The sequence below is a fragment of the Myotis myotis genome, unplaced genomic scaffold, assembly GCF_014108235.1.
Source record: "Myotis myotis isolate mMyoMyo1 unplaced genomic scaffold, mMyoMyo1.p scaffold_m19_p_11, whole genome shotgun sequence".
Lineage (NCBI taxonomy): Eukaryota > Metazoa > Chordata > Mammalia > Chiroptera > Vespertilionidae > Myotis > Myotis myotis.
In genome coordinates, this window is record NW_023416315.1 from 1863247 (window position 1) to 1875950 (window position 12704).

Sequence of the window (12704 nt, forward strand, 5' to 3'; positions counted from 1 at the left end):
CTTTGCTATCTCTAGGCGCACTCATCTGCCTGGAAATGGAGATTTGTTTATTGTGAGGCAATTGCATGGACATAGGGAACAGCATTGAAATAATCCGTCTCATTCATTCCCTTTATATTAGAATGATGTTAGCAAGTTATTATCTTTCTTGCTCTTCAGTTTCTTCATCTAAAATGTCAGTATCAAAATGATACCTTTAAATGAAGGTATTGTTGGGTTTAAGTAATACAATGATTTTTGAGACAAAGTTAGATCTGCTGTAGAAATCAGCATTGGACACGGTGTTGGCAATTTGTCTTTCTAGCCATGGTCAATGCCAGAGAAGGCACACTCATGCCCGGTTGTGTCTTCATTAAAAGAACTGCATCCATGTCATCAAAGGATCAGAATTATCCTTGGGTGAGAATTAAAAAAAAAAGTGACGGAGTTTAACAACTCAGGTGTTATAGCTGTTCTTCCTCAAGTTGGAGGATCCAGGAGGTGGCTTCCTTCACTGAACTCTTTATGGGGACTAAATCGGCTAAAATCTTTGATTGTTATGATGTGGGTAGATTATCTCTCACTTATTAGGAAATGGAAAACATTGCAATTTTATAAATTATTATAAAATGAATTGTTATATGGAAACATTCTTGCAATAATTTTACAAGTAAAATCCTAAATTATCACCCTCTCCAGAGAAAATATAGAAATTCCAGCAACATACATCTTCATGTCTGTATTACTCCTTCGTCACGAGAGGTATCATACTACACTGTGTGGAAGTACAAGACATAATTCAATCTTTTGTATTCCCATCTATAAATGTTTCCAACTTTTGCAATTACAGATTATGCATCAGAAAATAAATAACCTTGTGCATGTGCAATTTTACTAACAATTACTTTGAATAACAATTTTTGGTTCTCAGCAAAGTTGTGAGAAAAGTGCAGAGATTCCCTATATACCCTATCCCCCCTGTCCCTACACAGGCAACAAAGGTGGTACCGTTGTTAAGAATGATGCAAACACATCAGGTTCACACAAAGCCTGTAGTTTACATTACAGTTTACTCTTGGTGTTGTATGGTCTGTGAGTTTGAACCAATATATAGTGAGATACATTCATCATCATGGAATTATCTGTATTTACTGCCCTAAAATTCCTCTGTGCACCACGTATTCATCACTCCGCCTCCCTCCCCCTGACAACCCCTGATCTTTTTACTGTCTCCAGAGTTTCCCTTTTCCAGAACATCAGATAGTTGGGCTTAGACAGTATGGAGCCTTTTCAGATTGGCCTCATTCACTCAGTAACATACGTTACAGCTCTTCCATGTCTTTTCATGGCCCGATAGCTCATTTTTTTAGGTCTGAACAACAGCCCATCGCTGGGTGCACTGCAGTTTATTTCTCCATTCACCTACCGATGGACATGTGGATTGCTCCCATTGTGGCAATTATGAATAAAGTTGCCCTAAACATCAGTGTGAAGGCTGTCACCCCCCCATTTTTTTGTGGGCATAAGATTTCCACTCCTTTAGGTAAATATCAAAGAGCATGATTTCTGGATTGCATGGTAAATAACTTTAGTTTTGTCATAACCTACCAAACTCTTTCATAAATGGTTGTTCTATTATGCATTTCAACCAACAGTGAAAGAGAGTTTCTGTTGCTCCATCCTTGCAAGCATTTGGAATTGTCAATGTTCTGGAATTTGTGCATTCGACTTGGTGTGTGGTGCATTTCATTTTACAATTTAATTTCCTTGTGGATGGATCAGTGGAGAATACTTGCTGATTTGACATCTTTATAACTCTTTCTGGGAGGTACTTGTTAAAGTCTTTGGCCCATTTTTAAACCAAGTATTTGTTTCTGTTTTTCTGAATTTTAAGATTTCCTTGTATATTTTGGATAACAGTCCTTTCACCAATGTGTCTTTTGAAAATATTTTCTCCCAGTTTGTGGCTTGTCTTCTCATCCTCTGATTATCATCTTTCACACTACAGGAGTTTTTAATGAAGTCTGGCTTATCAGTTATTTCATCCATGGATCATGCCTTTGGCATTGTGTTTTAACAGTATTCACCATTCCCAAAGGCATCTAGGTTTCTCCTATCTTATCTCCTAGGAGTTTCATAGTTTGCATTTTACATTTAGGTCTGTGATTCATTTTGTGTTACTTTCTGTGATGGGGAGAAGGTCTATGTTTACATTTATTTTATTGAATGTGGATATCCAGTGGTTCAGGCACTAATTTTGGGAAACTATCTTTGCCTCATTGTATTACCCTCGCTCATTTCTCAAAAACCATTTGGCTTCATTTATGAGGTTGTGTTTCTGGAATCTCTGTTCTGCTCCATGAATTGACTTGTCTCTTTTTGCCAATAACACACTTGTATTATTGATTGTTGAGTTAGTTATAGTAAGACTTCTGGGTGAGTAGCATCAATCCTGTTCTTCTCCTTCTATACTCTTCGGCTATTCTGTTTGTTTGTTCGTTTGTTTGATGTTTGCCTTTGCATATAAACTTTAGAATTGCTTTAATGGCAGCCACACAATGACTTGCTGGGATTTTGACTGGGACCGTATTGAACCTATAGGTCAAGTTGGGAGTAACGGACATCTTGACAATACTCAGTCTCCCTATTCAGGACCATGAACTACCCCTCCTTTATGAGTCCCCGGCAGGTTAACATCAAACCCACTCCTGGTGTGTCCGCACATTGGTTTGAGCTATTTTTGTCAGCCTCACTGTACAGACTCCATTTAAGCCAGCTGGGCTATCCTGACTCGATCTTGTTTTCTTCCCTTATTCCTCAGATCACATGATTCGATATAAAATTTAGGGCATCATCCCTCCTAATCTCGGTTTCACTCCTGAGCCTTCTCGCTCTCCCGGTCTTAATATCTGCATGTTGTGTTCGAGCCCAGGTTCAAAGCCGGCTGCCTACTATTCACCTGGAGCTTCCTAGGTATTCCTGGTGGTGAAACTGTACTATAACTTTATGAGGGAGATGCTCCAAGTCGGGGGAATTGGTTAAAAGAAACATGATAGAACTCTCTGCACTAGGACCTGCAGCCTCATGAGACTCTCCCTTTATCTCAAGATAAAAAGCTTAACAAACCAAAGCTCAGATTGAGTCGAATGTGCCCCCAGTGTTTCAAAATACAAAAGGCCTGTGTATGGGTCTAATTACTGTTTCCAAAATGTATTCTTCTCTTCTTTGCTTTGATTCTCCTTTCTTTCCAACTCAGTGGCTGGCAAGAAACCCAGAAGCGAGAATGGGTTCACGTCTCTTCTCTGTTTTAGGGTTGCGAAGCCCTGTTTTCCACTTTACCCCCGCCCCACAGTTCGGAGAACATCATAAAACCACCCCAAACCTCCTGCCGAGGGAAGACCTACTGGAAATCTTTGAGCTGCACGTCTCACACTCTTTTAGGCAGAACACAGGACACCTCTGCCTTATGTTATCAGGAGCCATTACTTTAACCCCATCCAGCGCCTCAACAGCAGACCAAGGAGACCCCGCAGCTGGGGAAAGCGCTGACAGGAAAGGGGAACAAAGGGGCACAGTCTCTCTAGGCCTCAGGCTCCGCTGCCTTGGGGTTCAGGGAGGTGGGGAGGGGTCTGTGGGCTGCATGGGGGGCAGCCTGTGTGGGGCCTGCTCCAGGCCAGGCCTTCCTGGAACGCCTCTATGTCCGAGGAAAAGGAGGTCCCTGTGCACATATTTCCTTAAGGGGAGGCGGCTGTGTGGGCTGAGCCGGGGCTCGGGAACGAACAGCTCCTTCTGAAGCGCTGAGAGCGTGTCCTGGAGTCTCCAGGCTCTGAGGCCTCTGTTCCCATGCATGTCTCCTTGATCCTGTGGGTTTGGGCAAAGAAAAAAGGGAGGAGTCCAACATAATAAGGGTCCAGGGGAGAAGCAGGCCCTTCTCCTGTAAGAAACTTTCGATTGCAAATAGGAAATGTGTCTGTGTGTCAGGTGTCATAAACATCCCTGTCGGGTTTCTTCTGCAGATCTGACAGAATGTCCTTCTCCTCATCGTTGCTCACAATCATCTTCATCACTGCCTTGGTATGTCCTCTGTATTCTGGTGAGTACATTCTCAGTTTTGGGTGAAGCAACTCACACACCTTAGAAAACGCAGGAGACAACGTCTGTTACCCAGACATGGAGCAGCTCCTTTCGTTGGGGTTGTAGCACTTAAACTGGCAAACGAAAGCGGGCGTGTTACCAACCCCCTTTTACGATGATAGCTGGAGTTGTTTCTTCATTTCCACCCTAGAGAGATGGGGGCAGAGAGGTGGGCTAGAATGAGCAGTAGAACTTAGCTTTTTGTCATTTCTGACTAAAGATATTGACATACTATTACTTTTCGGAGGTCAGACTCCATGTTTGCTAAGCGCAGATGGTAGGGGTAATGGTGTCTCCTGGATCGGCTAATCCTCGGCCATCTCACTGGTCTGCCAGTTCTGAGGCCACTAAAGTCCAACGTTTGTGTCAGGTGAGAACTCATTCAAAACGTACCTTCCTTTAGTGCAAGAAGAACGGTGACTTTGAGTCAAGGGGCTGTGAGGTGTTGAATAGACCCCGACATTAGAACTGAGTTCTAGTTCACGAAGTGGTCCTTTCTCCATGTCCAGTGGCCGTATGCGAGGCGTACGAAGTGGCATTAAGCAAGGCATTGTCTTCCCTGACTGGGATGTCTCATTTACTAAGAAATGAACCAAAAGAACGATGCTATCTTCACAGGACTGTTTGGTGATTACTGCACAACGCTTCAGATTGGTTTTCACAGATGAGACTAATTTGGAATTACATTTCCAGACTTGGACTTACTTTGGGAACTTACTCTTTTGATCCGACCACAAAAGGCTCCCCTCGGAACTTTGGGGTCCTGAGTAGGCAATTTGTAGAGAGTTTTGCTACTAAAAAGTATAGGTTCTTCCCACCAGAGACTCTGATTTCTTCCCCTTCTTATTTTTACATTTTCTCTTGTGTGCTTGTTGCAGGAGCTCTTCTTACACCACAAAGACACAGTCGCGAGGAGGTAAGTTAACACTGATTCATTTGGAAATTTTAAAAAAGCTTTCAATTTTTTTAAATATATTTTTTATTGATCTGAGAGAGGAAGGGGGAGGGAGATATAGAAACATCATGACAACAGAATCATGGATTGGCTGTCTCTTGCACGCCCCACACTGGGGATGCACCCTGCAACCTGGACACGTGCCCTGACTAGGATTGGAACCGTGATCTCTCGGTTCATAGGTCGATGCTCAATCACTGAGCCACACTGGTGGGCAACTTTTGATTACTTTATATTGTAATTTTTAGCTGCAAATTTCACCAAACAGGCCTGCCAGTGTTGTTCTGTGGTTAAACATTGACCCATGAACCAAGAGGCCCCTGATTCAATTCCTGGTCAGGGCCCATTCCCAGGATGTGGGCTTAATCCCCAGTAGGGGGCCCACAGGAGGCAGCTATTTGATGTTCCCTCTCATCGTTGCTGTTTCTACCTCTCTTCTCTCTTTCACTTGTTCTATTAAAAAATAAAATTCACCAAACCAAATGTGCAACAGAATGATCCTTCCAAAAATTTTATTTGAACTGTGCCATTATTACACTAAGTTAAATAAATAAAATTTAGCCACCATATAAAAATAGTTGTTATCCTATATAATAAAGAGGTAATATGCAAATTAACCCTCAAGCCCTCACAAGATGGCTGCTTATGACCAGGCCAGCAGGGGGGTTAGTGAGGGATGACCAAACGACTGAACAGCAGGCTGTATGGGGCGACCAGGCAGGCAGAGGGGCCATGAGGGGCAACCAAGTCCAGCAAGGGGGGAAGTTGGGGGATACCAGGCCGACAGGGGGAGGGCAGTTAGGGGTGACTAGGCAGGCAGGCAGGCAGGTGAGTGATTAGGAGCCAGTGTTTCAGGATTTTGATAGGGATGTCTGACTGCCGGTTTAGGCCTGATCCCTGGGATCGAGCCTAAACCAGCAGTTGGACATCCCCTGAGGGGTCCCGGATTGGAGAGGGAGTAGGCTAGGCTGAGGGGACCCCCATGCACGAATTTCGTGCACTGGTCTCTCATTTCAGATAAGATAAAATAGTCTATTATTTCAAAGATTCCATTACTGGGTATCCTTGTTCTCTGCAAGCATCTGATAAAGGTTACAGTCTATTTAAAGTAGATTTATTGGTGGGAGGGAAAATGGCGGCGGTATAAACGGACGTGTCCTGTGCCTTGTCCTGGAGCAGATAAGGGTGAGCAGCTGAAACGGGTAACATGCAGCCTGAATAGGCAGAGGATTTTCAGCTGAGAGACTGTCTGCAGCTAGGAAAGACCGAGAAACCCCAGGAAAAAAAGGACGGTTGGAGACTGCGGCTGAAGCCTCTCGTGGTGCGCCAGCTAAGCAGTGGAGACTGCGCCATCTTGGGTGGTTGTTGCCGGCATCCAGAGACCAGCTACTAACCTGGAAACAAGGGATCTCAAGCAGCGTGACTGCCTGAACTCAGACGAGCACTGCTTTTTCTCACAGAAAGGTTGGACACCCCCTAAAGGTGCGGTTTGCAGTTCGGGTTGGAGGGAGGACCGAGCTCGCGCGCGCGGGGCGGAATCTGTGCCCCACAGAGTCTGCAGCTGTTGGGACCAGCGTGACCCGCGAGTGGGGAAGGGGCCCCACAGGGCTGCTGGCAGAAGGGAACGCAAAAAATGAGCCCATAGCTGGACTGGATGTAAAGGAGCAGCCTTGGACTTTGCCAATCTGCTGGCTGCTTGGTGCCAGGGGCGAGTGGGCGCGCGGAGACTGTGCGCAGACCTGGAAGGTGGAGGCTTGCGAATTCGCACAACTATCAGGCTCTTGTTACAGTTCCCCTTAGATCCGTGCATTTGATTATTAAACCCAGTGCATGGGATTCCCCAGTTGGGGTCATTCGCAGAGCCTGTAGGGGAAAGTTCTTTTTGGGGAGCCTGGGAAACAGCGGGCAGTGGCAAGGAACCAGCTCTGGGCAGTGGTCTTTCCCGAATCAGTTCCAAATACCATAGAGGAAAAAAAAAACAAAAAACCAAAACCCTACTGATAGAGAGGACTTATAGCCTCGGAGGTCAATCCAGACACACTGCCACCCAGAGGCAGAGCCACGAACTGTCTCTTCTGCGATCACAAATAAAGGCAGTCTGGTAAACAAATACAAGCTGCCTTAAAATCAGGTCTGTGGTTTACTGCACGGAGGGACAGTGTATCGCAGGGAAGTTCAACACTCCCCTGAATGCCTGGCAGGACTGAGGCATGCCAAAAAGAAGAGTGGAAGATCTGAAGCACCTTCACTTCCGAATATTTTTATATATATATATATTTTTTAATTCTTTTTTCTTTTTTTTTTTAATATATTTTTTATTGATTAAGATATTACATATGTGTCCTTGTCCCCATGTTACCCTCTACCCCCCCCCCCCCCGCTCATGCCCTCACCCCCCCGTTGTCCATGTCCATTGATTAGGCCTATATGCTTGCATATAAGTCCTTTGGTTGGTCTTTCCCCCTTACCCCCACCCTCCCCTACCTTCCCTCCAAGTCCCGACAGTCCAATCAATGCCTCTCCGTCTCTGGATCAGTCCTTGTTCATCAGCTTATGTTGTTCATTATATTCCACAAATGAGTGAGATCATGTGGTATTTATCTGCTCTCCAGTTCCATCCATGCTGTGGCAAATGGTAAGAGTTCCTTTTTCTTCTTCCTCTTCTTAAAGAATACCTTTCAGCATTTCATATAATGCTGGTTTGGTGGTGATGAACTCCTTTAACTTTTTCTTATCCGTGAAGCTCTTTATCTGACCTTCTATTTTGAATGATAGCTTTGCTGGATAAAGTAATCTTGGTTGCAGGTTCTTGCTATTCATCACTTTGAATATTTCTTGCCACTCTCTTCTGGCCTGCATGGTTTCTGTTGAGAAATCAGCTGACAGTCGTATGGGTACTCCCTTGTAGGTAACTGACTGTCTTTCTCTTGCTGCTTTTAAGATTCTCTCTTTATCTTTTGCTCTTGGCATTTTAATTATGATGTGTCTTGGTGTGGTCCTCTTTGGATTCCTTTTGTTTGGGGTTCTCTGCGCTTCCTGGACTTGTAAGTTCATTTCTTTCACCAGGTAGGGGAAGTTTTCTGTCATTATTTCTTCAAAAAGGTTTTCAATATCTTGCCCTCTCTCCCCTTCTGGTACCCCTATAATTCTGATGTTGGTACGCTTGAAGTTGTCCCAGAGGTTCCTTACACTATCTTCATATTTTTGGAATCTCTTTTCTTTTTTCTTTTTCGGTTGGGTATTTTTTGTTTCTTTGTATTTCAAATCTTTGACTTGATTCTTGGGATCCTCTTGTCTGCTGCTGGATCTCTGTAAATTATTCTTTATTTCAGTCAGTGTATGCTTAATTTCTAGTTGGTCCTTTTTCATGTCCTCCATGGTCTCACTATACTTATTGAGGGATTCATTAAATTTATCGGCGGTTTCCATAAAATTCTTGAAAAACCTTATAAACGTGGCCTTGAACTCTATATCCAATCGTTTGCTTTCCTCCATTTCTGCCATTTGTGACCTGTTTCTTTGTCTCCGCATTTTGGCAGCTTCCCTGTGTTGATAGAGTGGCCCTGCGCGCCAGGTGTCCTGTAGGGCCCAGTAGCTCAGCCTCCCCAGATACCTGGGGTGGACACTCTTGGTGCACTCTTGGTGCCTTGGTTGTTGTAGAATCACTGGGAGGAATTGACCTCCAGGCCAATTGGCTGTGAGAATCAGCTGTGTCTAAAGTGGGAGAACTGTGCTGAAGACACCCTTCTGGGGCAAGACTTGCTTCAGTGGGGCTTTGGTGCTCACTGAGTCTGCTCCCTGAGTGTGTCCCTTATGGATCTGAGGAGTTGCAGTCTGGATGGTCCCCCTCTGACCACTGGGTACAGTGGCTCCTGGATCTAGGGAGGTGCTAATTCAGCCTCTGCCTGAGGCCACACAGCAGGAGCCACGAAGAGGCTCAGCTGTGAAGCAATGCAAGCCACTGCGGGGCCTTGGGCCTTCTCTTGGAAGTTCCGGGTCTGCCTGGCTGGGCTGCAGTTAGGTACATTCACATGCAAAAGCCTCTGCCGCAGCCTGGGTGGGGCGGGGTCTCAGGGAATCAAAGGGCGGATCAGGGAGCTATGGCTGATTCTCTGCCCGGAGTCGCGGGTCTCAGTGACCCGCTAATTGCTGCAAGCACCTCTGAGGGAAAGCCGCCTTCAAGTTCGCCCGCTGCCGGACAGACCAGCTTCTCCGCGTATGAGACCTGGGTCCCCAGAGACTTCCTGGAACCTGAGTTCAGAGCAGTCGGGAGTTTGTGATTCAAAAAGACAGCCGGGTCCTCAGGTGCCACCCCCTTTCCTCGCGCGCGCGAGCCGCCGTACCTCTGCACTTCACCTCCGCAGCGCCTCTGGCTCTCAGCGTGCTTTTCTTTCCTTCTAGTTGTAGAATTTACACTCAGCCAGCCTTTCTGTTGTTCTGGATGATGTTTGCTCAGTCCTTTGCGGTAATTTTCAATTGTTGTGGGAGGCGACAATTTCCCGGTGTTTACCTATGCCGCCATCTTAGTTTCTCCGGCACTATGTGTTTTAATTCTTTTTTCACCATTTCATTAAGAACCTATTTTATTTTTTTATTTTATTTTTTATTTTTTTCATCACTTGATTTTACCTTTTTAATTACTACATTTTTTTAACCAGTATTATTGCTATCCTTTTACCATTTTTTCAAGTGTCATTTTATTTTTTATTATTTTTTTTAATTTTTCTTTATTTTATTTTGGGATTAGTGTTATACACACTATTTTCATCATTCCTTTAGCATCATTTCTCTCTAGCTCACATTTACCCTTAAGCCAAAACTCTCTTCCTCACTTTTCCCCTTTGTTGTCCTGTTTCTCTTACCCTATTCCTGCTTTGGATTTTACCTATTCCTTCTTTCTACCCACTATCTAAATTTCACCCTACTTATATATCTAATTTCAAACCCCTCGCTCTCCCCATACAAATAGCCTCTTCCCCACCTCTATTTCATTCTCTTACTTTTTTTTTTTTTGTATTTTTGTTTTTTTCTTCTCTCCCTTTTCCCAATCTCATTTCGGCACTCCTTTTTGTTTTTTATTTTTCTCTTTAATCTTTTTCTCTTTTTTCTTCTTTATCCCCTAATTCTCTTCGCTCAGGGGGTCACCTTTATTTGGGGTTATTAATATCGTGAATGCATTTAGTTTGTTGCCTTGTACGTTGTGCCTTGTTGTGTTGTATTTTGTGCCTTTGAATCAGCGCAGCAGAGAGAGAACTACATAACCAAACGCCTTGAGAAGAGAAATCATGGTGAAACAAAGAACCAACCCAAATATGAAAGAAAAACAGGCATCATCAGAAAAGGAAGTAAACGAAATGGAGGCAATGGAGGCAAGCAACCTGTCAGAGAAAGAATTCAGAGTAATGGCCATAAGGTGGATGAAAAGAATGGAAGACCAATTCAACAATATGTGTAGGAACCAAGAGGAAATGAAGAAGAACCAAGAGGAAATGAAGAGAAACCAAGAAGAAATGAAAAACGACATCACTGCCATAAAGAACTCAATAGAAAGCATCAACATTAGACTAGAAGAAGCAGAGGACCGCATCAGCAAGCTAGAAGACAAGGTAGAAAAAAATACCCAAACAGAACAGCTTCTAGAAAAAAAAAATTAAAAAGCAGGAGGAGAGCCTAAGAGAACTCTGGGACAATGCTAAACGAAACAACATCCGAATAATAGGGGTGCCAGAAGGAGAGGAAACTGAGCAAGGAATAGAAAACCTGTTTGAAAAAATAGTAACAGAAAATTTCCCTGATATAGGGAGGAAAAAACTCACACAAATCCAAGAAGCTCACAGAGTCCCAAACAAAATGAACCCGAAAAGACCGACACCAAGGCACATAATAATTAAATTGGCAAACATCAACGACAAAGCAAGAATCTTAAAAGCAGCCAGAGAGAGACAGAAAGTTACCTACAAAGGATCCCCCATCAGATTAGCGACCGATTTCTCAACAGAAACACATCAGGCAAGAAGGGAATGGAATGAAATATACAAAGTCATGCAAAGGAAGGGTCTGAATCCAAGAATACTATACCCAGCGAGGCTATCAATCAAAATTGAGGGTCAAATCAGGAGCTTCACAGACAAAAACGGTCTACGGGAGTTTATTACAACCAAACCAGCAATGCAAGAAATGCTACAGGGTCTGCTGTAAATAGAAAAAACAGGAAACAAAGAAGGAACGCAGCGGTAAAGAACAAAAATGGCAACTAACAAGTTTCTATCAATAATAACTTTAAATGTAAATGGATTAAATTCCCCAGTCAAAAGGCATAGGGTAAATGAGTGGATAAGAAAACATGACCCATATATCTGCTGTCTACAGGAAACCCACCTCAGAAAAAAAGACGCACACAGACTGATGGTGAAGGGATGGAAAAAGGTTTTTCAGGCCAATGGAAGTGAAAAAAAAGCCGGGGTAGCAATACTTATATCTGACAAATTAGATCTCAAAGTGAAGGACATAAAAAGAGATCAAGAAGGCCACTTCATAATACTAAAGGGAGCAGTCCAACAAGAAGAAATAACTCTGGTAAATATATATGCACCCAATATAGGAGCACCCAAATACGTAAGAAATCTTCTGGAGAAGATCAAGGGAGAGATTGACAGCAATACAATCATAGTAGGGGATCTTAACACCCCATTATCTCCACTGGACAAATCCTCTAAACAGAAACTCAGCAAAGAAACATCAATCCTAAATGACTCACTAGATCAGATGGAATTAATTGACATCTTCAGAACATTTCACCCCAAAGCCACAGAATATACATTCTCCTCAAGTGCACATTTGTCATCTTCAAAGATAGACCATATATTGGGTCACAGACAAAGTCTCTTCAAATTCAAGAAAATTGAAATCATATCAAGTATCTTCTCAGACCACAAAGGCATAAAACTGGAAATCAACTACAACAAAAACAATCCAAAAAAATCAAACACATGGAGACTAAATAGCATGCTATTAAACAACGACTGGGTCACCAGTGAGATCAAAGAAGAAATAAAAAACATCATGGCAACAAATGACAATGAAAACACAACAATCCAAAACCTATGGGACACAGCAAAAGCAGTCTTGAGAGGGAAGTTCATAGCTCTACAAGCCTACTGCAAGAAACAAGAAACAATGAGAATAAATGACCTAACCCTACAACTCGAAGAATTAGAAAGAGAGCAACAAAAAAAGCCCACTGTAAGCAGAAGGAAGGAAATAACAAAGATCAGAGCGGAGATAAACGACATAGAGACCAAAAAAACAATACAAAAGATCAACAAAACCAAGAGCTGGTTCTTCGAAAGGATAAACAAGATTGATACACCTCTAGCCAGGCTCACCAAGAAACAAAGAGAGAGGACCCAAATAAACAAAATCAGAAATGAAAGAGGAGAAATAACAACAGACCCCATAGAAATACAAAGGATTGTTAGAAAATACTATGAACAGCTCTACTCCAACACACTAGACAACCTGGAGGAAATGGACATATTCCTAGATAAATACAACCTTCCAAAACTTAACCAGGAAGAATCTAAAAATCTCAATAGGCCAATAACTATGGAGGAAATCGAAGCAGTAATCAAAAAGC